This window comes from Schistocerca nitens, chromosome 12 (assembly GCF_023898315.1).
Source record: "Schistocerca nitens isolate TAMUIC-IGC-003100 chromosome 12, iqSchNite1.1, whole genome shotgun sequence".
In the NCBI taxonomy this organism is placed as follows: Eukaryota; Metazoa; Arthropoda; class Insecta; order Orthoptera; family Acrididae; genus Schistocerca; species Schistocerca nitens.
The window spans coordinates 83,729,042-83,754,982 of record NC_064625.1 but is presented as its reverse complement, the minus strand read 5'-3'; the positions used below and the strand labels follow the sequence as shown (position 1 = coordinate 83,754,982).

General features: G+C 46.1%; 1 non-coding gene across 1 annotated transcript; it reads left to right on the top strand.

Moving 5' to 3' along the window:
• The first annotated feature begins 2,263 nt into the window (after positions 1-2,263).
• On the top strand, positions 2,264-2,338 carry Trnas-cga (transfer RNA serine (anticodon CGA)). The gene has a single exon. It is a non-coding gene; the product is annotated as a tRNA-Ser (tRNA).
• The last annotated feature ends 23,603 nt before the right edge of the window (positions 2,339-25,941 follow it).

The window sequence follows — 25,941 nt, the reverse complement described above, 5'->3', positions numbered from 1 at the left end:
GCGCACGCGTCCACCTGCCGAGGAAACGGTTACTACCTTTCTGGAGAGGACAGAAAACCGCTAGGTCCACGCAGTCAGAAGCAATTAGGCAGCTTACAACGGGAATTTTTTTTATGCGCCGCTACTACCGCAGGCGTTGGGAAATCATCCGGCGGCCAAAGACGTTTCAAACGCGCCGAATGGCGGCATTTTCTGGCGGCGGGCTGGCCGTCCCCGCGGCGACCGAATTCCTTGACGCGGCCGACACCGCAGAAAACCCGCCGCGCCGCGCCGCCGGAATAAGCGATGAGTGCGTCGCACGGAGCACCCCCCGCCACACACCGCAGCCGCCCCGCTTCGCACTGGCCCCCTGCGGCCGCTGTCCAATGTATCACCATTGTTCCCTCGCGGCTGCGGCTCGTAAATAAGCGGCCGGCCCGCCGTCTGTGAATATATACGAGTTCGTTTGTCGAGCCTCCTGCCCTCTCTCTCTGCCGTATATCGATTAGGCATGCGGCGTTAGGTGTGCTCGTACACTTGCTAAGGTGCCCTGTCGCGGGCCGAGTGATTTGTGGCTCTTTGTGAGGCGTCTGCGTGCGTGTGAGTGTGTGTGTGTGTGTGTGTGTGTGTGTGTGTGTGTGTGTGTGTGTGCCGGAGCGGAACAGTTGCTGCGGCAACGTTTTTCGAACCTCTTTCTACGCCACACCACGCCACGCTCCGGTTCTTCGCCGGTTCACACAGACCGGTCGCGCTAACTTCTTTTATTTTATCACAAGCGCGGCTCAGCTACCTTTTTTATTTTTATTAATTCGACGGAGTAGGAGCAAATCTCACTGCTGTGTTATTGGCCAGCACAGTCTCTAAACGTGGATCCTATGCCCCTCCCCCCACCCTCCTGTTCCGCCCCATAACTCTTCATGCGTAGTGAGCCTAGTAGCGGAAGAGATTTGCATATTATATTAGGGGCAGTCAAATGAAAACCAAACACCCGCAACAATCGAACCATGGACTGGTCCAATCAAAAGTAATCACCAAACACGTTAAGACATTAATCCCACTGAGAGACGAGGAGATCATTACCTGAAACTTCCTGGCAGATTAAAACTGCGTGCCGGACCGAGAGTCGATCTCGGGACCTTTGCCTTTCCGTGCAAGTGCTCTACCATCTGATCTACCCAAGCACGAGTCACGCCCCGTCCTCACAGCTTTACTCCTGCCAGTACCTCGTCTCCTACTTTCCAAACTTCACAGAACCTCTCAGATGGTAGAGCACTTGCCCGCGAAAGGCAAAGGTCCCGAGTTCGAGTATCGGTCGAGCACACAGTTTTAATGTGCCAGGATGTTTCATATCAGCGCACACTCCGCTGCAGAGTGAAAATCTCATTCTGAGATCAATACCTGTTTCGTAGAAGCGGTCGACCGTTGACGGATCCACAACCGCAGCCACTCCTCGTCTGACTGAAACCTACATCCAGGCATGTCTTTCTTCAGATCGTCAAACATGTGAAAATTACACAGTGAAAGATCCGGACTGCATCGAGGATGTTTCAGTGTTTACCAACCAAATCACTGAAGTGTGGCCTTCGAGTAAGCGGCAGTGTGGGAGACGGCGTTATTGAGCAACAGGAAGATTCCATCCGACAGCATGACAACAGTCGAGCGCAGTAGAACCTGTTGTGTACGATTTTGTACACAACAGTAAGGAGGCGTGGGCTATAGAGTGGTGCAGCAACTCATTTAAGTCGACAGCAGGTTGGTTGGTTCATTCGGGGAAGGGTACTGAACAGCGAGATTATCAGTCCCATTAGGTTAGGGAAGGATAGGAGGGAAATCGGCTGTGCCCTTTCAAAGGAGCCATCCCGGCATTTGCCTGAAGTGGTTTACGGAAATCACGGAAAACCTAAATCAGGACGACTGGACACAGGTTTGAATCGTCGTCCTTCAGAATGCCAGTCCAGTGCAGTGTGCTAATCACTGTGCCACCTCGCTTGGTGGGAAAGCAGGACACGAGCAGTAATGGCATAGCAAACAAGTTACCACAACAAACAGAACATTTACTTACTTCCTGGCAGATTAAAACTGTGAGCCGGACCGAGACTCGAACTCGGGACCTGTGACTTTCGCGGGCAAGTGCTCTACCAACTGAGCTACCCAGGCACGACTCACGACCCGTCCTCACAAGAGTGCTAGTTCTGCAAGGTTTGCAGAAGAACTTCTGTGAAATTTGGAAAGTGAGAGACGAGGTACTGGCAGCAATGAAGGTGTGAGGACGGGTCGTTAGTCGTGCTTGGGTAGCTCAGTTGGTAGAGCACTTGCCCGCGAAAGGCAAAGGTCCCGAGTTCGAGTCTCGGTCCGGCATACAGTTTTAATCTGTTAGGAAGTTTCGTCCTGACCCTTCTCCTTGCCCACCGATTCTGCGTAGAACCACCTCATTCCTCGCCATGTCAGTTCATCTAATTTTCAGCATTCGTCTGTAGCACCACATCTCAGATGCTTCGGTTCTTTTCCCGAAATCGATGTCTCTCTACCATACAATGCTGTGCTCCAAATGTACCTTCTCAGAAATTTCTTTGTCAAATTAAGGCCTCTGTTTGATACTAGTAGACTTCTCTTGCCCAGGAATGCCCTTTTTGCCAGTGCTAGTCTGCTTTTGATGTCCTCCTTGCTCCGTCCGCCATTGATTATTTTGTTGCGTAACTATTAGAATTTCTTCATCTACCTCGCCTCCATCAATCCTGATGCTAAGTTTCTCGCTCTTCTCATTTCTGCTACTTCTCATTTCTTTCGTCTTTCTTTGATTTATTCTCAATCCATAATCTGTACTCCTTAGGCTGTTGTTTCCGTTCAGCAGATCACTTAATTATTCTTGACTTTAACTCGAGGATAGCAATGTCATCAGCGAATCGTATCATTGATAATCTGTCCAATGGTTCAAATGGCCCTGAGCACTATGGGACTTCTGAGGTCATCAGTCCCCTAGAACTTAGAACTTCTTAAACCTAACTAACCTAAGGACATCACACACATCCATATCGGAGGCAGGGTACGAACCTGCAACCGTCGCAGCAGCGCGGTTCCGGACTGAAGCACCTAGAACCGCTCGGCCACAGCGGCCGGCTCCGATAATCTTTCGCCTTGAATTTTAATTCTACACCTAAACCTTTCTTTTATTTCCCTCACTGCTACTGCGATGTACAGATTGAACAGTAGGGGCGAAAGACTACATCCCTGCCTTACACCCCTTTTAATCCGCGCATTTCGCTCTTGGTTGTCAACTGTACTTATTCACAAACGCACCTATAGTGTGGGCGTGTACGAAGTTACACTTATATGCAATCACGTCTCTTTGGTGCTTCATATTTTTTGTCACACAGTGAATGCCTGAAAACCGAAGATTCTGAGCACATGGAAAATACTAGTCCCACCTGGATATTCATTCGTTTATTGTTCCAAACACTTATACACTTTTCGGAAAAGCTGTTCGATTCGAGCCAGGTTTTCCCGGCAGAGTTCCAATAATTATGTTAATTTTTTACATAGAATCAAGAAAGGCGCCACGCCATCGTAGAAAAACCAGAGAAAGTGGAGACTATCGTGCCACTCACCGCGTTCTTAGATCACGAACAGTGGCGAAGCGTCAATTACGGCTTTAAGGCTGAGACTACCAAAAACTTCTACAATAATTTGTCAAAAATGATTTCAAGCTGATCTCAACAAGTACAACTGTAAATGTTTTCAAACATTTTACGTCTGAACTTCGAATATGCACGCACCATATAACACGTCCTTCTTCTAGCTCTGCAACCAACAGCCTCTCGGAATTCCCTGCTTGTTAGGTGCATGCGCTCTAAACCTGTTTCTTTCGCTTAGCGGACTGGGTTGCTACAGGTCTGGTATCATTTTTAATAGCCAGTATTCCATTTATTTCTACTTCTCGCCAGCAGGTGGATATATGCGCGAGTGGAATCGTAAGTCATTCAGCAGTTCCCTAAAAGATATCGTTACTTCGTACCTCTTAGCCGCCAGCCCGGCAGTATAGGAACAACTAACGCTTAATTTACGTGTTTATTTCAAAAACAAAGAACAACAAGACATCCGTACTGCATAGAAAATAAATTTAAATGCATCGCTCGACGTCGTTGCAAGATGATAGAAAGAAGCCTTTGTTATTTTAGTAAATATCGTAACCAGCCAGTTTGCTGCGTATTTCCATTTAAGATTTCACCCGTCTTAAGGGCAGCTGCAGCGATTACGTTTACTGAAGACGTGTGAAACATCGCAACGGATATTAGCATCAATAAAAATACATACCAAACTGGCTGATTGTTGTATTTATCAAAATAATGTAATCCATGACCACCGAGTTCAACAGGCAGAAAAATGGTCAAGATAATGTGAATAATTTCACTGTTTCTCAAACTAAAATTCAATACCTGTTCCTGTTGGTTATCCGTCTTGAGCTGAATGCTATTTAATTAAAAAGAATTACACCAGGCGCGTTTCGCTTTTATTTATAAAGCATCTTCCGTGGTTATTCTGCAAATTGGATACATACGTTTGTACATTTTTGGTTCTTTTAGGTTAAAAGCAGCGTTTTGTTTATGAAGTTGGTATGCAACTTACTTACGGTGTTTGTTTACATATCCTGCTTCTTCCCTCTTTGCCAGCAGCGGTTGACGTCGAAAGACTTCGATTCACATTCAGACGTGGCAGCTTTTGCCATTCTGCATTATTTCTTGCTCTGCATTATTTACACTTCACTTCTGTAAACTGTTTCTCAGTTTGCATAGTACCAGTGTTTATGACTACTCGTTTGTTTCCGTTCACATTGTGAGTGTTGCCAACCTGTCAAACTGTGTTCGTGTGCGTCAGTCTAAAGAGCGTGTGGTTTGACAAGTTGGTCTGATCATTTTTTTGTTTTCTGTTGTGACTGCATCTTAAAGGATGCGATAGTTTTCTCGTAAGCTGAGGTGGTTCTTTTTCTTGTTGTTTATCCTTATGGTTTCCATGACTGTGTCCCTGGCTGTAATTTTATGTTGGTGTTGGTGTAAGTGTTCAGCAAAAGCTGAATGATTTGTCCTATACTTCAATGCTCTTACATGTTCTTTGTATCTGGTGTCAAATATCCTCCTGGTTTGACCTATGTTATCCTCCATCACATGTCTTACATTGAAGTTAGTGTATTCCTGATTTCTGATATAGGTCATTTTTCGTTTTTTTTAAGCATTTCTGAATTAATTGAGTTGTTGGTTTGTTGGACACTTTTTATGACTTGTTTTTTGAAAATATTGCATATTCTGTGTGTGTATTTGTGGTTGTATATCATTGTGTACCATCTTTTACTTTCCGTTTCTTACACTTTGTATTGTTCCTATTCTTGTATTTGAGTATTTCTTTGCGTGTTGCCGGCCGCGGTGGTCTCGCGGTTCTAGGCGCGCAGTCCGGAACCGTGCGACTGCTACGGTCGCAGGTTCGAATCCTGCCTCGGGCATGGATGTTTGTGATGTCCTTAGGTTAGTTAGGTTTAAGTAGTTCTAAGTTCTAGGGGACTAATGACCACAGCAGTTGAGTCCCATAGTGCTCAGAGCCATTTGAACCATTTTTTTCTTTGCGTGTTATTTTGTCCTTGTGTTGGTGACTGCTGGGTGTTTGTTCTTTTCTGTTTCTTGACTTTCTTGTTCAGCATTGTTACTAACAAGGGAACCTCCCCATCGCACCCACCTCAGATTTAGTTATAAGTTGGCATAGTGGATAGGTCTTGAAAAACAGAACACAGATCAATCGAGAAAACAGGAAGAAGTTGTGTGGAAGTATGAAAAAATAAGCAAAATATACAAACTGAGTAGTCCATGCGCAAGATAGGCAACATCAAGGAAAGTGTGAGGTAAGGAGTGCCGTGGTCCCGTGGTTAGCGTAAGCGGCTGCGGATCGAGAGGTCCTTACCTCCCTCGAGTGAGAAATTTATTTTTTTATCTTCGCAAAGTTATGATCTGTGCGTGTGTTATAAAGCAGTTTTTGGAAACCCTCAATCTACTCTGTAGGAATCAACATGGATTCGGGAAACAGCGGTCGTGTGAGACCCAACTCGCTTTATTTGTTCACGAGACCCAGAGAATATTAGATACAGGCTCCCAGGTAGATGCCATTTTCCTTGACTTCCGGAAGGCGTTCGATACAGTTCCGCACTGTCGCCTGATAAAGTAAGAGCCTACGGAATATCAGACCAGCTGTGTGGCTGGATTGAAGAGTTTTTAGCAAACAGAACACAGCATGTTGTTCTGAATGGAGAGACGTCTACAGATGTTAAAGTAACCTCTGGCATGCCACAGGGGAGTGTTATGGGACCATTGCTTTTCACAATATATATAAATGACCTAGTAGATAGCGTCTGAAGTTCCATGCTGCTTTTCGCGGATGATGCTGTAGTATAAAGAGAAGTTGCAGCATTAGAAAATTGTAGCGAAATGCAGGAAGATCTGTAGCGGATAGGCACTTTGTGCAGGGAGTGGTTGGTTGGTTGGTTGGTTGTTTGGGGAAGGAGACCAGACAGCGTGGTCATCGGTCTCATCGAATTAGGGAAGGATGGGGAAGGAAGTCGGCCGTGCCCTTTCAGAGGAACCATCCCGGCATTTGCATGGAGTGATTTAGGGAAATCACGGAAAACCTAAATCAGGATGGCCGGACGCGGGATTGAACCGTCGTCCTCCCGAATGCGAGTCCAGTGTGCAGGGAGTGGCAACTGACCCTTAACATAGACAAATGTAATGTATTGCGAATACATAGAAAGAAGGATCCTTTATTGTATGATTATATGATAGCGGAACAAACACTGGTAGCAGTTACTTCTGTAAAATATCCGGGAGAATGCGTGCGGAACGATTTGAAGTGGAATGATCATACAAAATTAATTGTTGGTAAGGCGGGTACCAGGTTGAGATTCATTGGGAGAGTCCTTAGAAAATGTAGTCCATCAACAAAGGAAGTGGCTTACAAAACACTCATTCGACCTATACTTATTGCTCATCAGTGCGGGATCCGTACCAGGTAGGGTTGACAAAGGAGATACAGAAAATCCAAAGAAGAGCGGCGCGTTTCGTCACAGGGTTATTTGGTAAGCGTGATAGCGTTACGGAGATGTTTAGCAAACTCAAGTGGCAGACTCTGCAAGAGAGGCGTTCTGCATCGCGGTGTAGCTTGCTCGCCAGGTTTCGAGAGGGTGCGTTTCTGGATGAGGTATCGAATATATTGCTTCCCCCTACTTATACCTCCCGAGGAGATGATGAATGTAAAATTAGAGAGATTAGAGGGCGCACGGAGGCTTTCAGACAGTCGTTCTTCCCGCGAACCATACGCGACTGGAACAGGAAAGGGAGGTAATGACAGTGGCACGTAAAGTGCCCTCCGCCACACACCGTTGGATGGCTTGCGGAGTATAAATGTAGATAAATGTAGATGTAGTAGATGTAGATATTGATGACGGTATGAGGGACAATACTAGGGCGACTGGAGGATCGTCAAACACAGCAGGTCGTAGCACAGGCCCTCCGTGTGCCACAAAGTGTGATCTTAAGATTATGGCAACGATTCCAGCAGAGAGGGAACGTGTCCAGGCGGTACAGAACGGGACGTCCACAGCGTACAACACAAGAAGAAGACCGATATCTCACCATCAGTGCCCGCAGACGGCCACGGAGCATTGCAGGTACCCTTGCTCGGGACCTTACCCCAGCCGCTGGAACAGTTGTCTCCAGACACAAAGCCTATAGACGACTGAACAGACTTGGTTTACTCGCCCGGAGACCTGCAAGGTGCATTCCACTGACCCCTGGTCACAGGAGAGCCCGTAAATCCTGGTGTCAAGAACACAGTACATGGTCATTGGAACAGTGGTCCCAGGTTATGTTCACGGACGTGTCCAGGTTTAGTCTGAACAGTGATTCTCGCCGGGTTTTCATCTGGCGTGGACCAGGAACCAGATACCAACTCGTTAATGTCCTTGAAAGGGACCTGTATGGAAGTCGTGGTTTGATGGTGTAGGTTGGGATTATGATTGGTGCACGTACACCTAGGCATGTCTTTGACAGAGGAACTGTAACAGGTCAGGTGTATCGAGACGTCAGTTTGCACCAGTATGTCCGCCTTTTCAGGGGTACAGTGATCCCACCTTCCTCCTGATGGATGATAACGCACGGCCCCACCGATCTGCCATCGTGGAGGAGTGCCTTGAAACAGAAGATATCAGGCGAATGGAGTGGCCCGCCTGTTCTCCAAGACCTAAACCCCATAGAGAACGTCTGGGATGCTCTCGGTCGACGTATCGCTGCACGTCTTCAAACCCCTACGACACTTCAGGAGCTCCGACATGCATTGGTGCAAGAATGGGAGGCTATACCCCAGCAGCTGCTCGACCACCTGATCCAGAGTATGCCAACCCGTTGTGCGGCCTGTGTACGTGTGCATGGTGATCATATCCCATATTGATGTCTGGGTACATGCGCAGGAAATAGAGGCGTTTTGTAGCACATGTATTTCGGAACGGTTTTCTCAACTTATAACCAATACCGTGGACTTACAGATCTGTGTCGTGTGTGTTCCGTATGTGCCTATGCTATTAGCACCAGTTTTGTGTAGTGCCACGTTGTGTGGCACTACATTCTGGAATTATCCTCAATTTATGAGCATGTGTGTACTTTCGTGTATGCGTCCACTGAGAGTGTATATACTCGCTAAGCACAAGTTGCAGAGAAAACCAGGAAGTGCCTAAGCATACTTCCACGCCCGAACACGACAACACACATCCGAATCTTTCGTAGGGTTTGCATAGTTAATACTGGTCACCACTAGAGTTCATTAACAGCCGACTCCGACCCCCAGAAGGGGCATCCACCGACTCTCATACTTCGTGAGCTGTAAACCACCCCCATGAAATTACTTAAAGTTTAGACATTTCATCCAGTTACACTCTGTAAGGTCACGTAGGTAATTTCAGTGGCCATTTCCCTCACATGTTACTTATTCCATTGCAAAACATTACATGCAGTTGGGATTTATTTGCTCCCCAAAAGATTTTTGGGAAACATCTGCCATTATGGGCAGACTATACTCGTTCTTCGTCCAGCCTCTTAGGTGAGGGTTGCAACACTCGCGCTGTCACATTTTTGCAGAGACACATTTCTGCACATCCTGTATTTCTCGCCGGAATAAGCGGCTTTTTGCAGGTAGCTCACAGACACACAGAGAATTTGTTTTCGATCTTGCAAATAAATAAATAAATAAATAAATAAATAAATAAATAAATAAAGGTCTCTGAGCACTATGGGATTTAATATCTGAGGTCATGAGTCCCCTAGAATTTAGAACTACTTAAACCTAACATACATAAGGACATCACACACATCTATGCCAGAGGCTGGATTCGAAACTGCGACCATAGCAGTCGCGCGGTTCCGGGCTGAAGTGCCTAGAACCGCTCGGCCACAGCGGCCGGCTCTATGTTGCCGTGCGATACATGTTACTAGGTATTAGTTTGAGTATACAAGATGTTTATTAAGTAGCTACATTCGAAAGTAACCTTCAACTGTCAAAAGGGTAAATAACTTGGACATATATTTGATACACCACTGAATGCAATTTGTTTTCAAGTTCTATTTCCGCCTAACACCGTTAGGTCCCGACGTTCTCGCTACGTGGAATGCGCGAATGAGATACTCCGACAGCCGTGAAGGACTCGTATATCGGTGCAGAGCACGCTACGCGTTGTTTATGGCTTCATGAATTCCAATCCGCTGCTACAGTTCAGAGTCAAGTCAGGACTAAATCCCGAAAGCCACCGCCTCAAAGACAAACTGCTATTAATTGGTACAATCGTTTCAACGAAACTGTGTCTCACACAGGACGCTGAGTCTGGGTCGGCCTGCAGTCCCGGACGCAGGAGCTGAACAAGTTCGGCAGTCTTAGATTCGTAGTCCGGGTGAAACAACGAGACGTGACAGCTTAGAGGTGAACACGTCTACTGTTACAGTGTGGAAGGTACACTACTGGCCATTAAAATTGCTACACCACGAACATGACGTGCTACAGACGCGAAATTTAACCGACGGGAAGAAAATGCTGTGATATGCAAATGGTTAGCTTTTCAGAGCATTCACACAAGGTTGGCGCCGGTGGCGACACCTACAACGTGCTGACATCGGGAAAGTTTCCAACCGATTTCTCATACACAAACAGCAGGCGACCGGCGTTGCCTGGTGAAACGTTGTTGTGATGCCCCGTGTAAGGAGGAGAAATGCGTACCATCAAGCTTCCGACTTGCATAAAGGTCGGATTGTAGCCTATCGCGATTGCGGTTAATCGTATCGCGACATTGCTGCTCATGTTGGTCGAGATCCAATGACTATTAGCAGAATATGGAATCGGTGGGTTGAGGAGGGTTATATGGAACGCCGTGCTGCATCCCAACGGCCTTGTATCACTAGCAGTCGAGATGACTGGCATCTTACCCACATGGCTGTAACGGATCGTGCAGCCACGTCTCGATCCCTGAGTCAACAGGTGGGGACGTTTGCAAGACACAGCTCGGAGACCATAGCTGCGGTTACTCTTGACGCTGCATCACAGACAGGAGCGCCTGCGATGGTGTACTCGACGACGAACCTGGGTGCACGAATGGCAAAACGTCATTTTTTCGGATGAATCCACGTTCTGTTTACAGCATCATGATGGTCGCATCCGTGTTTGGCGACATCGTGGTGAACGCACATTGGAAGCGTGTATTCCTCATCGCCATACTGGCGCATCACCCGGCGTGACGGTACGGGGTGCCATTGGTTACACCTCTCGGTCACCTCTTGTTCGCAGAGACGGCACTTTGAACAGTGGACGTTACATTTCAGATGTGTTACGGCTCGTCGCTCTACCCTTTATTCGATCCCTGCGAAACCCTACATTTCATCAGGATAATGCACGACCGCATGTTGCAGGTCCTGTACGGGGCTTTCTGGATACAGAAAATTTCGACTGCTGCCCTGGCCACCACATTCTCCAGATCTCTCACAAATTGAAAACGTTTGGTCAATTGTGGCCGAGCAACTGGTCCGTCACAATACGCGAATCACTACTCTTGATGAACTGTGGTATCGTGTTGAAGTTGCATGGGCAGCTGTTCCTGTACACGCCATCCTAGCTCTGTTTGACTCAATGCCCAGGCGTATCAAGGCCGTTATTACGGCCAGAGGTGGTTGTTCGGGGTACTGATTTCTCACGATCTATCCACCCAAACTGCGTGAAAATGTAATCACATGTCAGGACTAGTATAATATATCTGTCCAATGAATACCCGTTTATCATCTGCATTTCTTGTTGGTGTAGCAATTTTAATGGCCAGTAGTGTATTACGGAACGTATGTTATTCAGACTGGAGCTGTTGCAAGCTTTTAGAGAAAGTGACAAAGAAGAACTATCTCTGAGTTGTGCAGGAATGTATATTAAAATGTGCACTGAAGATTTTCTTAATAAAATCGTGTTCAGTGACGAAGCCACCTTCCATAACTGTGGTGAAGTGAATGGCTTCCCTCAAACGTCGACGAACTGCCACAACGGATGGCACAAGCAGTTGCCACAGCACAGAAAAAGCTCCTTCTTAGGATTTTGCAGGTAATTGTTTAGGGATGGGACATTTGTCGTATTACCAAACGCAGGCACATAAAACATTCGTAAATAAAACTTGAAGATCTACTGCAATCAGTGCTGTATCAAAGATTTCTGTAAGTCATTTACCTTTTTCACAAGTAAAAGCTATTTCAGTATAACTAATTTATACACAACCTCTATATGAGGAGTGTTGAAAGTAACTGCGATCGGTCACTTCCTTTTTTTTAAATTTATTTTGCCGTTCTACATTCAGACTGCTTTTCTTTTCTTCGCACGAAGTCTGCGTAATGCTTAGAGGTGACAGTCTGTCTGAGAGTTGATGCGCCCAGCAAATAAGAAAACAAATAGTCTGATTGTGATGATAGACTGATATGTGGGTTAGCCTGAGGTTTAGGTCAGGTTCAAAAGGTGACAGATAGTTTGTTAGCAAAGGCAATAGATGTAAAACCAAACAGCCTGGTTGTGGAGATAGACCGATATGTAGCTTAGTCTAATGTCTAAGTTGGATTGGAATTTGACAGTTTGGTTGTAAGTTGGCAAAACCAATGAAGGTGAAAAGAGAAAAGCCTGGTAGTGGTGACTAAGTGTTACGTAGCTTAGCCTGAGGTCTAGGTTGGGTTGGAATTCAATATTTTGGTTTTGAGTTGGCAAAGCCAACGAAAGTAAAAGCAGTGCCTTTGGCTCTCTGCACATGTATCAGTCTGCACAACTGTCACGAATTTCTTACCTGTTCTGCGCAATCCATTTAGGCGGATTAGCGGAAAACCAGCCCACCAGTGCTACGATGGAGAAACTTCCTTCCGCCAGATACCGACTCTGAGATAGACAATAGCCACAAGAAGAGCACGAAGGCGCGGTCACGAATGGTGCCTTTCATCGGAACTGGAGCCGCTGCTTCCCCAAGAAGCGAGGCAGATGACGCTGAGACGTGTAGCGATTGGAGTTGGGCGTGAAGGGACTATGGAACAATGCAATAATTGCATTCCAGCAAGCTGTGCAAATTTCGAACACCTTTTGTAAATGCGATGTGTTGTAAACGTGGAAGCTATAAAATTATTGTCCTCGTTGTAAGGAGGTAAAAGCTGTTCTTATTCTGTGTTTCTACCCCTTTCTCCCTTCTTTTTTGTTTACATACATTATTTGGTAAAGAAAACGTAGGATATTCACTGGTAATGACGCAGTTCAGAAGCTAATACTTCTTTACTTGTGACGCAATACAGTAGGTTTCTGTTGTACAGCACTGCAATTTGAAATAAACCGGCCGAGACCGCGAGACCAGTAAATAAAATAGTAAGTCTTACTTCAGTGTAAACACGTAATGCAATGAAAAAAAAATACTGTATGCCGGGCGCAAGACTCGAACCCCGAGTCCCACACGCCAAAGTCTCTCACGTAGACCACAGCCACACCGACGTGAGTACTTGACTTGGGTTGAGATGATCACGTGCGACAGACCAATAAGCTCACCCGCTGCACTTGCTGCAGCGTACGTCGTCTGATGACGTCCCATTTCAGCATCTGTCATCCACTTCTGAGGTATTTCTCGACATTTGCCACCCCATGTCTTGTATCTAATTACTTGCCTCAGTATCAACTACCTTGCTTCTGAGGTTTTTAAACACTAATAATAATCATTCTGTATAGTATATATGTACAGTGTTGACTGGAATACTCTGTTTCGAATTCTGAGGGTGGCAGGGGTAACATACAAGGAGCGAAAGGCTATTTACAATTTGTACAGAAACCAGATGGCAGTTATAAGAGTCGAGGGGCATGAAAGGGAAGCAGTGGTTGGGAAAGGAGTGAGACAGGGTTGTAGCCTCTCCCCGATGTTATTCAATCTGTATATTGAGCAAGCAGTAAAGGAAACAGAAGAAAAATTCGGAGTAGGTATTAAAATTCATGGAGAAGAAGTAAAAATTTTGAGGTTCGCCGATGACATTGTAATTCTGTCAGAGACAGCAAAGGACTTGGAAGAGCAGTTGAACGGAATGGACAGTGTCCTGAAAGGAGTATATAAGATGTACATCAACAAAAGCAAAACGAGGATAATGGAATATAGTCGAATAAAATCGGCTGATGGTGAGGGAATTAGATTAGGAAATGAGACGCTTAAAGTAGTAAATGGGTTTTGCTATTTGGGGAGCAAAATGGTCGAAGTAGAGAGGATATAAAATGTAGACTGGCAATGGCAAGGATAGCGTTTCTGAATAAGAGGAACTTGTTAACGTAGAGTATAGATTTAAGTGTCAGGAAATCGTTTCTGAAAGTATTTGTATGGAAAGTATTTGTATGGAAGTGAAACGTGGACGATAAATAGTTTGGACAAGAAGAGAATAGAAGCTTTCGAAATGTGGTGCTACAGAAGAATGCTGAAGATTAGATGGGTAGATCACATAACTAATGAGGAGGTATTGAATAGAATTGGGGAGAAGAGAAATTTGTGGCACAACTTGAGAAGAAGAAGGGATCGGTTGGTAGGAGATATTCTCAGGCAAGAAGGGATCACCAATTTAGTACTGGAGGGCAGCGTGGAGGGTAAAAATCGTAGAGGGAGAGCAAGAGATGAATACACTAAACAGATTCAGAAGGATGTAGATTGCAGTAGGTACTGGGAGATGAAGAAGTTTGCTCAGGATAGAGTAGCATGGAGAGCTGCATCAAACCAGTCTCTGGACTGAAGACCACAACAACAACATAGTATATTATGTAAGTATGGTGGCCTTGATAACAGTGCGGTTATTCGACAGAGTCCGAGGCTGTTGTGGGAGTGCGGGACACTTTGAGAACAAGTATGTGACTGGACAGTAGACACTACTCACGAGTTCAAGTTGAGAATTTCGGTCGGACGCGAAGCGTGTCTGGATGGCCGAGGCCGTTAAGACAACTGCTCGCATGGAGCAGGAGATTCGGGTGCGAGTCACGGTCGGGCACAAATTTTCATGTTTCACCCCTGAATTATATCGATGATCAATTGCATATGGCGTCGGTCTTTCCTATGAAATTTAGCAGTCTAGGTTCCAGTCGTCTCAAAACATCCTCGTCGACACAGTGTCAGGGATGGAACTTGCTGGAGCCTCCATATGTGGTCTTCCAGAGTTGCCGATCACTGGAGATACATATTATACGAATTTTTTTTCCTGCCTCTGACCTGAAACGCCACACTTGTTGCTCTTGAGTGGCCGATAGTATTTAACGAGCCATAAAACGCGTAACGCGGGCAGCCAGTTACCAGGCCAGCGTATCGGCGATCCCTCCTCTGCCCCCCCACGATGCCTTGGAGCGGCCATTCAGGCGGACGAACGCGCTCCTTCGTCGCCCGCTGCCTATAAACAAGACCGCTCACTCTTATACGGCCCGTAAACCTCGGCGGCGACTCCATTTAAAAAGCCATAAAAGATCACAGCCGGCCGTGCGGCGCGCTAGCTACCCCGGCGCTCGTAAACTTGATGCTAACTACCTTGTTTATATATCTTTGACTCCCGCCAAAGACCTTACCCCTCTCGCTGTACCCCGCCCTTTCTCCTGACACCTCCGTCGCGCTGCCACAACCTCTAAACTGTGCCACCAGGGCGAGGCCACTAAGATTTTACTGCCGCTCGTTTAATGTTGTACTTCTCCCTTCCTCTCCTAACTGCCCCCATTCATTCACCAATCCGCTTATTCATTCACTCGTCCACTGGCCATTCAGTGCGCTGCGGGTAGTACTTTTACAACCTGGCCTATCGTTACGTCTCATTTACGACTGCTCTCTCCCTCTCTCTCTCTCTCTCTCTCTCTCTCTCTCTCTCTCTTCCACTCTCTCACTCACTCACCCTATTTCTTTCTCTTTTTTCCGAACCCTCCGTATCTCCCCTCAGCCATTTGCCATCGCGCACTGGATTTCGTGCGCTCGTTTTAACACGTTTCGAGAAACCCCTTCCCGCTCTCCGTCCTCCCTCCCCCCCCCCAACCCCCCCTCTTTCGTTCTGCACGTCACACGTTTTACGAGCGCCTGAGTGGCGGGTTTTGTTTCGCGATAAACACCGTTTCCAGGAGCGCTTGTCGGGCTCGTAAAACAAGCGAGGAACTACAGACGTCGTTACGCGGGCGCTTACACGATCATAAGCAACGACAGTTATGGGCGATAAAACGTGTTACTGCGGCCAGTGTTGGTAAATTCGTTTGCTTCCTTCCGCAGAAGAGACTCCCGCGGCGATGTAAACATACTGGAGCAGTCGCGAAGAGCTAATTCCACGATCGATATAGTGCTCTTAAGAAGAAACAAGTATTAACACCCATTAATGCCGCTTTGAACATTAGCGTTTTATCATTGTCTCAGTGCGCCATTCGATGTATTTATCACATTATTGGCTTCTGAAACAGACCTCCAGTCGCCTGTACGTGCAAGTAAGGGAAATATAAGAAATAGGTTCAACATACTTTGTAGATGAACGCCAACAGCTGTTACGTATAAGGGCGTGCTGAAAAATGCCTTCGAATTTTATATGTGAATACTCTTGAAGCATTTTATAAACAGACTTTATTAACTTTCATCTTTTTCTTCATGTCTACATATTTACTTCTCTATATAGTCACTCTCCACTTTTCCAAGTGAGAGGCGTCTTTGTTGATTTCACTGTAGAATCTTTGACTTTGTTGACGGACCCGCAACCTCACCTTCAAATGGTTCAAATGGCACTATGGGACTTAACTTCTGAGGTCATCAGTCCACTAGAACTCAGAACTACTTCAACCTAGTAACCTAAGGACATCATACACACCCATGCCCGAGGCAGGATTCGAACCTGCTACAGTAGCGGTCGGTCGGCTCCAGACTGTAGCGCCTACAACCGCACGGCCACTCCGGCCGGCAACACCTTGCAAGAAAACTATCGCGTCCTTTTAGATGTAGCCACAACAGAAAAGAAGTAACTCACAAATTATCGGACCAACTTGTCACTTGTCAAACACACAAACACACACACACACACACACACACACACACACACACACACACACCTCACCATCCCTTGCACCGCTTCATCACTGTTGTTGATGTTGTCGTCTTCAGTCCAGAGGCTGGTTTGATGCAGCTCTCCATGCTACTCTATCCTGTGCAAGCTTCTTCATCTCCCAGTACCTACTGCAGCCTACATCCTTCTGAATCTGCTTAGTGTATTCATCTCTTGGTCTCCCTCTACGATTTTTACCCTCCACGCTGCCCTCCAATGCTAAATTGGTGATCCCTTGATGCTTCATCACTCTCAAAATGAATTCTTCGAAGCGATTCTAGTAAGTTATGGAAACAGATGAAAATCGGATGCCGGCCTTGTGGCCGAGCGGTTCTAGGCGCTTCAGTCCGGAACCGAGCGACTGCTACGGTCGCAGGTTCGAGTCCTGCCTCGGGCATGGATTTGTGTGATGTCCTCAGGTTAGTTAGGTTTAAGTATGTGTAAGTTCTAGGGGACTCACGACCTCAGATGTTAAGTCCCGTAATGCTCAGAGCCAATTTATTTATTTATTTATTTTGAAAGTCGGATGGGGTCAAATCAGGACTGTATGGGGAATGTTCGATGACAGTGATGCCAAAGCGCCGGATTGTTGCACATGTCGCAGATTTCGTCTGCAGCCTGGCATTGTCATGCTGAAGACCGCGCTCAATGTGTGGACAAACTTTTCGAACTCCTTTCAGTTTTCTGTGCGTTTCCACGCTCCGGCATAGTTACATGCCATATTACGCGCTAGCATTCGGAGCCGGGATGGTTCCTGTGAAAGGACACGGCCGACTTTTCCCCATCCTTCCCTAATCCGATGGGACCGATGACGTCGCTGTTTCGTCCCCTTCCCCAAATCAACCAACCAGTAATTCGGAGCCCTCTCCTGGCAGTGGGTTGCAAGTTGCGTCAGCAAAGCAGGTAAGTCGAAGGAGGAATACGCGTGACATGTAATACGTTAACTGGTATTATGAACAGAATAAAAAAATTCCGTAACATCCCTGTAATGCACTGGCTTCGCGCAGAGTTCTGACCTGAGTCCTTTAGCACACCTTTGGGATGTTTTGGAAGGCCGACTTCGTGCCAGGCCTCACCGACCGACATCGATACCTTGGAGAATGGGCTGCCATTCCGCAAGAAACTTTCCAGCGCCTGATTGCACGTATGCCTCCGAGAGTGGAAGCTGTCATGAAGGCCAAGGGTGGGCAAACACCATATTGAATTCCAGCATTACCGATGGAGGGCGCCACGAACTTGTAATTCATTTTCAGCCAGGTGTCCGGATACTTTTGATCATATAGTGTAAATCTTGATACTCTGCCTCTGTAGCACCGGTAACGATCTAATAAATGCGCCAGACACTTGTTTCATATAGCCTTTGCCCACTGCAGCGCCGTATTTTGCCTCTTTACATATCTCTGTATTTGAAGACGCTTGCCTGTGCCAACTTCTTTGGCGCTTCAGTGTATGAGAATCAGTTGTAACTGTGCTTTCGCATCTAATACACTGCCAGTTTCTTCCTCTTCATTATGGATTCCTTATTGGATATCGATTGTTTATAACTGCGCTGGATAATCTATAATAACGTATGAACGTATCATTTTGTAGATTTAAAGAAATGTAATAACGATGTTTATTACTTCAGTTTACAGCAGTCCTGATTTGATTTTTTGTTAGTATTTTACACTAGCATAGAATTAACTTGAAAATACTCCCTGCGTTGCTATTTATTTTATGCTCTTATTTTAATCATGGAGATATCGCGGCACTGGCTGCAATAATAAAATAACCAGTGACACGTCATTCACTATATAAGTGGGTCGCGCGGGATAGCCGCGCGGTTTATGGCGTCTTGTCGCGGTCCGCGCGGCTCTCCCTCGTCGGAGGTTCGAGTCCTTCCTCGTGCGCGCGCGCGCGTGCGTGCGTGCGTGCGTGCGTGCGTGCGTGCGCGCGCGCGTGCGTGTGTGTGTGTGTGTGCGTGTGTGTGTGCGTGTGTGTCGTCCTTATCGTAAGTTAGTTTAAGTAGTGTGTAACCTTAGGGACCGATGACCTCAGCAGTTTGGTCCCATAAGCCCTACCACAAATTTCCAAAAACTGTAGCGGCTGGGCTAGAGGTTCCGTTACTTCGCAGAATCTTAGCGAAAACACTTTCTGGCGGGCTACCAGCGAGGCGTGGGAATGACTTGTGTACCCAGGCAGTTGTGGCGGGAAAATTCCCGCGCTTTCTGCAAAATAGTAACTGTGATTGGCTTGCTCAGGGCATAGCTCCGTGACGTAGCAAAATCAGCGCAGAAATTGGCGCCAAGAATCTCCATTGGTGGAATGCTAGTGCCCCGGCAATGGAGTGGAATTTTCCGTCGGTTTTCGAGTTGCTGATTGGAACGTTTAACCACGGCCACTGTCGTGGGGGCGGGAATGTTCTGTGTTCGGCCTGTACGGGTGCTCAGGGGTAGTCGGCTCTCGTCTTTCGGTCGAGGACGTCGAAGCAACCAGCCCTCGCCAGATCGTGTTCGGGCAGTTAAGAAGACAGTTTGGTAATGTATGTCCGCAGCACCGGCAGATAGGGATTTTCCTAGGTGATAATCAGAGCTCAGCAGAGCGCGCCTGTTCGTCTTTTTCTAACTTTGTTCTGTCTTGAGTAGCAGCAATTACTGTTGGGTTAGCTGTGTGTCTCTCTTGAGATTTGAGTGGCAAGGAATTGGCTCCACATACCACTTCGTCTTAAACCTCACGATCTAGTTTAGGGACAACTTCACCTTTACAATGTTTGTATGAGTCTCCAATTTGAGCCAATTTGATGAATTATAAATTAGAATTCATGTGTTTTTGTTTATCATTTTTGTGTTTAGTCTTAATAAATCATATTGTTATTTTGGACAGAACTTTCATTCTGTTAATCGGTAGAGCAACCCATCGTTTCTCACTACGTTTATGAAACCTTCCTTTATTTAACTTATTTATCAAATTAAATCATTGCAGGTGCCAAACTCACTTCTACTCCACTTGCAGGGTTGATTACAGTCAGTTCGCGTATATTTTTTAATCCTTGTGCAACAGCAAAGGTCGGAGTTAGAATAGGGGGGGGGGGGGGGCTTAGAGCATCATTTACATATGTAGCTTCTAGAATTTAGTGTTAAATACACTGCTAGCCCCGGCACCTCGCAAGCGGACGGAATAAACCTGACTAGCATGCAATAATGTTGTGTTTTTTCCTTCTCATTCAGTCACTGGGTAAAGGCCAGAGGAAAATGAGTTTAAAAAAATGGTTCAAATGGCTCTGAGCACTATGGGAGTTAACTGCTGTGGTCATCAGTCCCCTAGAAATTAGAACTACTTAAACCTAACTAACCTAAGGACATCACACACATCCATGCCCGAGGCAGGATTCAAACCTGCGACCGTAGCGGTCACGCGGTTCCAGACTGTAGCACCTAGAACCGCTCGGCCACAACGGCCGGCGGAAAATGAGTGATAGGGTGTAATGTCAAAGTGATGAAATCTAGCATCTGGAAAGTGAATACTTTTCCTTTGCTTTTTGACATCGTTGTCTCAACCCCCAAACAGATACAGGATCTCTGTTTCTATCCCTAAAATTACGGCCGGCCGCGGTGGTCTCGCGGTTAAGGCGCTCAGTCCGGAACCGCGCGACTGCTACGGTCGCAGGTTCGAATCCTGCCTCGGGCATGGATGTGTGTGATGTCCTTAGGTTAGTTAGGTTTAAGTAGTTCTAAGTTCTAGGGGACTGATGACCACAGATGTTAAGTCCCATAGTGCTCAGAGCCATTTGAACCATTTTTGAACCTAAAATTACGTCTACCTAAAATTTAAATATGACCGTCATCAGGGTCATATGGAAATTCCCCTCTAACACATCGACTTTGTACTCCGTGACGTTAATGTTCGTATGTCAGTCGAGCTATACGTAATAAGACTTTATACGAGGTGCGACAATAGTGTAACGACAATGACATTCTTTCCTCCCTGGTGTCGCAACCCTGCAGCTACCGCAAGCAGCGTGGGATCTTGGTCTTCCCCCACCACGACTCGAAGTACAGTGCACCTGTAGTGTTTCAGTCAGGAGTAGCAGACTGAAGAGTGATGTCCTGTGTTTGCTCCTGGTCACGAAAATACTGCGGAGCGGCATGCCACCTCTTTCTGTCTCACATTAGGTGAGAACGGCCCGGTAACATACGGGAAGCTCCATCACTTCTGGAAATGAGGTTTTATGGTGGACAAGCGTGTCTCGTTGGCACGAAATATTTTCTGAAGACACAACCAATGCAGAAAATTAACACAGCAGTGGGCGACCAGCAACAGCACGAACAGGTGACAAGAAACTCAGGGTAAGTGAACTTGTGCAAGCTTATCGAAGAATAACCATGAAAATGATTGCAAACTACCTGAAGAGAAATCGAGTAACTGTTCGCCTGATCTTGGAAGGAGAAAATCTTGTGCCAAAATGGTACCTAGGAATCTGTCACAGCAATGAAAAGATCGAAGGAGGACCGTGCCTGCTGATCTGCTGGAACAGGTGGAACGGAAGCCAGAATTTCAGAATCCAGTTATCAGTGGCGATGGAAGTTCGTTCGTCCAGTATAATCGCGAGACGAAACGTCAAAGTTGGCAATGGTGTTCGAAGGAGTCGTCCAGACCACAGACAGTGTACATTTTGAAGTCAAAGGTCAAATACGTGTTTGTAAATTTGTTTAGCTATTATGCACAGATTGGTTACCTCTAGGCCAGACTGTAAACCAATACTATTACTTCGAAAATCATCATCATCATCATCATCATCATCATCATCATCATCCGTCCAGACATTGCCGACAGCTGGATCCTGCATCACGATGACGCCCCATTCCATACTGCGTTGTCTACCAGGCAATTTAGACAGTGCTGCCCACAACCTGCATATTCAAACGCCGTGTAATCGTGTGGTGGTTTTCTTTTCTTTTTTTTTTTTCAATTTCTATAAGTGGAGTTACTTTTTGAAGTACACCATTTTACAACAGTACAGGGCATTCAAACTCCTAACAGGCGCTTTAGCCGGCATACTAGAAGACGAGTTCCAGAGATATTACCAACAACGGAAACACCTAAGGAGCACGCGTGCAAAGGCATAAAGGAATGAATTTGAAGAAGATACCCCTGTGTGTTGTTAAAAATGTAAATAAAAGTGTTTTGTTTTTTTCCTAACGAGTCTCAGCAGCTTATTGTCGCTCTTCGTTGCTCGTTAGTTAAAATTTGCTACATAGTTATTTTACGCTGAAGGCCAAATAATTGCGTATTTCAGTGGTTGATAATGTGCAAGGGAGCACAGCACAAATTGTTGGTTCTTTATTCCCGCAAGTCGTGTGTGTAATATAATAATTGAGCAGGTATGAGATGAGGATGGTAGCCGTACTAACTTAAAAAAAATATATTTACCGTAACAGTATCGAAATAAAAACATCACAGAAAGCAGTCGTCATGTGTACCAAACGATAGCGCTTCATTTGAGGAATACCAATCTGTATTTTGTCTTGGTAGTGTGAAGGAAAAATAACCAGTGTTTTAATTATTGTTACCGTTGTGGTACTGATTCCGCAGACTGGTTTGATGGAGCTTCTTGAGTTATTTTATTCTTTTACCTCTTCATAACTTCTGCAACCAACTTACACCCATTTTGACCTGCATGCTATATTCAAGCGTCTTTCTCCATCTTCAGTTTTTACATCCCACCCTTCCTTTCATTACCATTATCCCTCAGGATGCATCGTATCAGACGATCCCTTCTTTTGGTCAATTTGTGACACACATTTCATTTTCCCCAATCAGATCCGGGAAAACAACATTAGTTGCGTTGGGTTGTTTGGGGGAGGAGACCAGACAGCGAGGTCACCAGTCTCATCGGATTAGAGGAGGACAGGGAAGGAAGTCGGCCGTGCCCTTTCAAAGGAACAATCCCGGCATTTGCCTGGAGTGATTTAGGGAAATCACAGAAAACCTAAATCAGGATGGCCAGACGCCGGATTGAACCGTCGTCCTCCCGAATGCGAGTCCAGTGCGCTAGCCACTGCGTCGCCTCGCTCGGTGCGTCATTAGTTACGCGATCTGCTTATCTAATCTTCAGCACTGTTGTGTTGCACGACATTTCAGAGGCGTCTGTTTCCTTCCTGATTGGACTGTCTACTGTTCACATTTCACTCCCCTACAAGCCTAAACTCGACAGAAGTGTCTACAGAAAAGACTTCCTAACATTTAAATTTGCATTAGAAATTAAGAACTGCTCCTTTACAGAAACACTTTTCTGCTTTTGCCAGTCAACATGTAATATCCTCACTTAGTTTGCTGCTCAGATAAAAAAGTCTCAACTACTACTTTTAGTGTCTCGTTTCCAAATTTAATTCCTTCATTACCACGTGGTGTACTTCGACTGCATTTCGTTAATCTTGTTTTACTTTCGTTTATGCTCATCTTACAACCTCTTTTCAGGCTATGTCCATTCGCTCGCTTCATCTTCCATACTCTTTGTCGCCTCTGATAGATTTTCAATGTCAATAGCTACCTCAAAATTAATCATTTCATATTAGTTATAACGTCGTCTCCTGTGCTATACTAAGTGTATGAATCGAAGTGTCTCAATCTCCAGCTTCAACGGAAATAGCTAAATTGCACCAAAAATTTGTATGTGACGAGAAACTAGAAACAAGTGGGGCTGTGCATTCTCAGCGTAAGCTAACTGGAATTATGTCACAGGTCATAGATGCAGTCACCCATCAAACGCAGCATCTGACTGTGAGGAAAAGGCGGTTTCATTATCTAAGTACAGGATATAAAGAAAAACCGCAAACCTTTACGGACAGATACATCTCCTAAGAGCAAAGAGCACTTTTTTAGGTAGATGTGTTTCCTTCTACCGAAGATTCACAAGTGCTCTTGTGTTTTAAAATAGGCATTTTACAGACAATTTTTACAATACTGTTTTTCCTTGTTTTGATGTTACGAACATATCGTCTCTCTCACTCTTTTTTTATGAAAGGTATCTGTCTGTTACGTTTAGAACCGTGGATGAGAATGTTTATAACGAGGCCAACGAGAAAGGCAGGCCGTGGCTTGTACGTCACACCACATGACACTACAGCTCTCAGGAGTACCAGCTGCCGTCTCCGGCGGGAAGCGCACAACTATTCCAGACGAGTTTAATAATTCTAGACCGCGTGCTCAAATGCACGCAAGTTCTCTATAGCGCAAGACAAAATTAAGACCTTTAGTGGGTATCTTTTCAATTAAATATTGATTTACCGTGGGCCCTGCACGGAACCGAGCGTTCGCGAAGTGTGTCGGATAAGCCTACCAGCGTGACGTCATAAGTTCGTTGCAGGGCCCGTATATTTCGTTGGCCCCGATTTATAAGTCGTGACGTCGAGTATATTTCGCACATCGTAGTAGCGGCTAAAATATACGCAAACAATCATTTACGTTTTTACGTAGGCAAATAATTCTGAGTTGGGTTGTAAGAATTTACTCATGTTGTCAGCATATACGGCTAGCTGAAAAATACGCTTGGTTTGTTTAATACTGTAGCAATTGATGCCTGGTAAATAAATATTGTTACGGGGAGAGTCACGATATAATCTCCTACGTAGCTGCACTATTATTCTCAATGTTACGTAAATTCATTGTTTAATACTGATCTCTTATACTGTTTCCAGAATGAGATTTTCACTCTGCAGCGGAGTGTGCGCTGATATGAAACTTCCTGGCAGATTAAAACTGTGTTGCCTTTCGCGGGCAAGTGCTCTACCATCTGAGCTACCGAAGCACGACTCACGCCCGGTACTCACAGGAAGGTAGGAGACGAGGTACTGGCAGAAGTAAAGCTGTGAGGACCGGGCGTGAGTCGTGCTTCGGTAGCTCAGATGGTAGAGCACTTGCCCGCGAAAGGCAACACAGTTTTAATCTGCCAGGAAGTTTCATATCAGCGCACACTCCGCAGCAGAGTGAAAATCTCATTCTGGAAACATCCCCCAGGCTGTGGCTAAGCCATGTCTCCGCAGTATCCTTTCTTTCAGGAGTGCTAGTTCTGCAAGTTTCGCAGGAGAGCTTCTGTAAAGTTTGGAAGGTAGGAGACGAGATACTGGCAGAAGTAAAGCTGTGAGGACCGGGCGTGAGTCGTGCTTCGGTAGCTCAGATGGTAGAGCACTTTCCCGCGAAAGGCAACACAGTTTAATCTTCCAGGAAGTTTCATATCAGCGCACACTCCGCTGCAGAGTGAAAATCTCATTCCGGAAACATCCCCCAGTCTGTGGCTAAGCCATGTCTCCGCAGTATCCTTTCTTTCAGGAGTGCTAGTCCTCCAGGTTCGCAGGAGAGCTTCTGTAGAGTTTGGAAGGTAGGAGACGAGGTACTGGCAGAAGTAAAGCTGTGAGGACCGGGCGTGAGTCGTGCTTCGGTAGCTCAGATGGTAGAGCACTTTCCCGCGAAAGGCAACACAGTTTAATCTTCCAGGAAGTTTCATATCAGCGCACACTCCGCTGCAGAGTGAAAATCTCATTCTGGAAACATCCCCCAGTCTGTGGCTAAGCCATGTCTCCGCAGTATCCTTTCTTTCAGGAGTGCTAGTCCTCCAGGTTCGCAGGAGAGCTTCTGTAGAGTTTGGAAGGTAGGAGACGAGGTACTGGCAAAAGTAAAGCTGTGAGGACCGGGCGTGAGTCGTGCTTCGGTAGCTCAGATGGTAGAGCACTTTCCCGCGAAAGGCAACACAGTTTAATCTTCCAGGAAGTTTCATATCAGCGCACACTCCGCTGCAGAGTGAAAATCTCATTCTGGAAACATCCCCCAGTCTGTGGCTAAGCCATGTCTCCGCAGTATCCTTTCTTTCAGGAGTGCTAGTCCTCCAGGTTCGCAGGAGAGCTTCTGTAGAGTTTGGAAGGTAGGAGACGAGGTACTGGCAGAAGTAAAGCTGTGAGGACCGGGCGTGAGTCGTGCTTCGGTAGCTCAGATGGTAGAGCACTTTCCCGCGAAAGGCAACACAGTTTAATCTGCCAGGAAGTTTCATATCAGCGCACACTCCGCTGCAGAGTGAAAATCTCATTCTGGAAACATCCCCTAGTCTGTGGCTAAGCCATGTCTCCGCAGTATCCTTTCTTTCAGGAGTGCTAGTCCTGCAAGGTTCGCAGGAGAGCTTCTGTAGAGTTTGGAAAGTAGGAGACGAGGTACTGGCAGAAGTAAAGCTGTGAGGACCGGGCGTGAGTCGTGCTTCGGTAGCTCAGATGGTAGAGCACTTGCCCGCGAAAGGCAAAGGTCCCGAGTTCGAGTCTCGGTCGGGCAGACAGTTTTAATCTGCCAGGATGTT